This window comes from Hipposideros armiger, unplaced genomic scaffold (assembly GCF_001890085.2).
Source record: "Hipposideros armiger isolate ML-2016 unplaced genomic scaffold, ASM189008v1 scaffold_31, whole genome shotgun sequence".
In the NCBI taxonomy this organism is placed as follows: Eukaryota; Metazoa; Chordata; class Mammalia; order Chiroptera; family Hipposideridae; genus Hipposideros; species Hipposideros armiger.
In genome coordinates this window covers 5,227,723-5,232,157 of record NW_017731381.1, presented here as the reverse complement: position 1 = coordinate 5,232,157, position 4,435 = coordinate 5,227,723, and positions in this window count along the sequence as shown.

The window sequence follows — 4,435 nt, the reverse complement described above, 5'->3', positions numbered from 1 at the left end:
GGAAGAGGAACAGACAAGTTGCTCTCCTTTTGTTCTTCAGTCTAGTTGTGGAGGATGCCACTTCACTGGCCCATGTTGGTATTGTGATCATTGCGCTCTTCCCGACTGAGGCAGATCAGTCACCAGGCATTGGACGGTCACTCACAGCAGCTCACGGCAGCTCACGCCACCAGCCACTCACGCTGGCTACTGGCCACTCACGGTAGCTCATGGCAGCCCACTGCAGCCCTGCTGCAGCCTATGCCATCGCCGGCGACTCACGGCAGCCCAGCTCCAGGTTGAGCTGTTGTTCACCATTTTAGCTGTAGAGGGCGCAGTGTCACTTGCCCTCATGAGGGATCCGAACCGAGGCCCTGCTGCTCAAAGCTGGCATCCCAAGCCAACTCCTAACCGATGCACCACTCGGCCAGCCCAACATGTGGATATTTTGAATAATGCCATCATCAACACACATGTACAAGTTTTTGCATGGACATATGTTTTTCTCTTGGATATACACCTAGGCGTGGAATTGCTGGGACTTCTGGTAACCCCATGTTTAATTTTTTGAGGAACTGTCAAGCTATTTCTAAAGTGGCTGCACCATATTACAGTCCCACCAGTAATGTATGAACATTCCAATCTCTCCACATCTTTGCTAACACTTGTTATCATCTGTCTTTTTCATTTTAGTCATTCTAGTGGCTAAATTCTAGTGGGTGTGAAGTGGTGTCTCACTGTGGTTTTGATTTGCATTTCCTAATGACTAATGATGTTGAGCATCTTTTTGTGTGCCTGTTGGCCATTTGTGTATCTTCCTTGGAGAAATTTATATTCAAATCCTTTACCCATGTTTTAATTGTACTGTCTTTTTATTGTCAAACTGTAAGAGTTCTTTATATATTCTAGATACAGTTCTCTTATTGAATATTTTTTGCTTTATTTCTTAAAAGGAAATTTTATATCACTATCCAAAATGGAAAAAACAGGGACTCTTGTCATAAATCAAGGGTGACTGTAAAAATAAATGCCATCTATTAATTCAATGAATACATAATTAATAATTATCTCCAATGACCCAGGCACTATTTTTGGCTCTGGGAATACAGCAATGAACCAGACAGGTAACCTTCCTACTAAACGTTCATGTTCTTCGTTTATCATGATATGGGGGAAAGCAAAACCAAACAAAGGAAACAAATAAAAATGTCTTGCTCAGCAGAGAGCTAGAAAAGGCAGGTGTGGTCATGTCTGGGGGTGACTTTACTATTGGGTGGTCAGGGATAGGCCTCTCTCAGGAGGTGACTCTCAAGTAAACAGCTAAAGGAAGAGAAGGTACTGAACACACAAGATCAAGGAGGAGAAGGTTCTGGACAGAGAGAATAAAGTTTAATTGAGCTGAGTGTGACTGGAACAGAGTGGGCAAGGGGGACAGCCATATAAGAGATGAAGTAGGAGAAACAGACAGAAAAAGACCACAGTCACACAGGGCCTTGTCAGCCAAAGCGAAGGGCTTGGATTTGTTATAAGCACAAGGTAATGCCCTTTGAGACTTTTAAACAGTGGAGTGACATAATCTGATTAATGTTTCTTAAAAGTCCCTCCGGCTGCTGTGTGGTGAATTGAGGGGGTGTGAGGTGGAAGCAGAGAAGCTGGTGCAGAGGTTGCTGCATCATACAGGTGAGGGAGGAAGCTGGCTCAGACGGGGCAGGGGGCCATGGAGAGAAGCGGCTATTTCTGAGTATATTTTACAGGTAGAGTTGACAAGTGTGGCTGATGGAGTGGATGGGCCAGGCAAGGAAGAGAGAGGAATCAGGGGTAACTCCTGGATGTTTAACCACCTACTGAAACGGCAGGCAAGAGGGGAGACTGAGGTCTGGGGTAACTCAGGCTCCATTTTGGACTTTTAGGTAGAGATAGCTGTCGGACATTCAAGTGGAGATGTCAAGAAGGCAGCTGGAAATTTCTCTGAGTCTGGAGAGATGCAGTGGAGAATCCCTGGTGGTGTTTAAGGCCGTGGGACTGGGTAGAGTCCCAGGCAGGAAGATCCCAAAGCAGAACCCAATGGGGGTGTACAACCTGGTCTAGAGGGCCTGCTGTAGAGGGAAAGCCCACACAGGAGACTGAGAAGAAGCAGCCGGGGAAGAGGATGCAAACAAGACAGCATGGCGTGAGGAGCCAAGAGGAGACATTTGAGAAGAAGGAAATGGTTGGAGAAACCTAATTTTAAAACACATCAGTGTTGTTGAGTTCTAACCAGGTGTGGTTGTGTGCTGATGCTGTGTCTGAGCCAGATCGCCTTTTGGCAAGAGGTGTGAGAGACGAACCACCACCAAACTGAGATGTCCTCCTTGGCATCGAAAGAGAACTGGGAAGTCCCCAAGGGACACCAGACTATGTACCCCTACGGCTATCCCCAACCTCTTGAGTTCTCCTGGCACACTTGGAGAACCTCTCCTATGGGCAAAGGGGAGTCACCGAAGGCTATGGGTAGGATTGGGGGAAGGGTGACATGGTCAAATTAACAGAGGTAAAGAGTGGACTGGAAGAGGAGAGACTAGACAGGCACAGCAGGGAGAAGGGAAAAGTACTGGCCCAGTGAGAGACGTGAGGTCTGGACTGAACCAGGGGAGACTGAACCCCCACTCAACCCCTCTAGTCTCAGAACCAGCACCTGCATTTCTGTCTTGTTTTCTCTTCATCTCAAATTCCACCTCTTCCCTTCTCTGACCCTCCATAGTCATCCCCATCCATTCCCTCTCTGCCCCACCTAACATACAATGTTAGAACTTATTGAGAGCTTACCATGGGCCAGGCACCCACCGTTCTAAGCACTTTATGTGTATTACCCATTCAACCCTCACACAGCTCCATGTTACAGATGAGAAAAGTGAGGCACAGAGAGGGCTAGCAAGATGCCCAAGGTCACACAGTGACTAAACGGTGGAGCTGGGATTCAAACCCAAAGGCTTGCTCAAGTCCTTATTACAGTGATGGAGAAAACGGAACCCAGCCTCCTACCCGGAAAGAAAGCTTTTCGTTGGTGAGCTACTCCTTGCATACCTCCAGTGACGTGCATTTCACCACCTCCCAGGTCAGCCTGCTTTGCTGGTCAGGTTGATTTGTAAATCCCTCTTTTTCTGTCCCTGAAACCTGTCCCCCTGTGTCTTCTCCCCACAGGCAGTGCAGCAGTGGGCTGGGGAGAGGCATGGTGGCATAAAGGGTAACAGGAGGGCTCTACAGTCAAGCCAACCTGAATTAGTAGTTGTGCAGCCTTGAGCAAGTCCCCTCACTACTCTGGGCATCTGTTTCCTCATTTGGATGATAGAACCTGCCTCCACGTCATGACGATTGTTTGGCAAATGCTTAGCTCATTACCAGACCCACAGAGCTCTGGGTAGGTGGGACCTGCTAGGATAATGGTGATATCTGCCCTATACAGACTGTCCCCTCCTCCTCTGGGCACCCTAGCTCTTCCCCTCAAGGTCATCACTCCAGGCACCCAGCCCCTCTACCTGCCCTCCCTGCTGCTTGCCTCCCTGCAGCTCAGGTGAGCCCAGCTGCACCTGCTCCCTAATCAGGATGCCAGGGGCTCCCTACTGCCCCCCCACCCCCACCCCTGCAGGGCCCTGGGAGGCTCCTCACTAATTCCTTTTCCTCAATCAGCTAGTGCTCTTGTGGCCTCTCAACTGATTGCCCCTTTGTTCCCTGCCAGGCTGGTGACACCTCCAGGGCCCAGCTTGCCCCAGACTGCCCCCTGGGTGCCCTGCCCACCTGGCTCTATCCCTTAGGCTGTGTCTGGGCCTGCAGGCTTCTGCGGGGGCTGGGCATGACTCGGGCATGTCAAACAAAACCATCAGGAGTGTGTGATTGTGCATGTACACACACACACACGCACACACACACACACACAGACATGCACACACTAAAGAGAAATATCAACACACAGGAGCAGGAAGCAAACCACTTACACTTGCAGTCTTTTAAAGGACATTCACATTAACCAGGAAAACACACATATACTTCCGGAGACAAAAAGGCACAGATACAAACCCCTCAGGGACACACACACGCACAGTCCAGCAGGTGCTCCCTCCGTTCCAGCCTGTGTCAGCTCCCTCCCACCCACCCCACTTCCAGCCGCCCCTCCCCCCACAACCTCCGTGGATGGGTTAGTTCATGCTCAAGGCCTTGGCCTGAGCGAGCACAGATAGCAAGGCAAATCTCATTTCCAGAGTGAGTCTGCGGCTGGCTCCCACCCTCACCCTGCTGCGGTGAGCCTGGGGCTGCCCTCACACACCGGCCTCTCACCCAGCCTGCAACATCAGTGAGTGTTGACGGTCTGGCTGTCTGGCCCTTCCCCCCCAAAAGTCACTGTGCCCCTTCCTGGGAAGAGGAGGCCGAGGGGGTCCCGGGGCAAGACCAGGGCTGGCCGGGGAGAGCCTGTCGTGCCCAG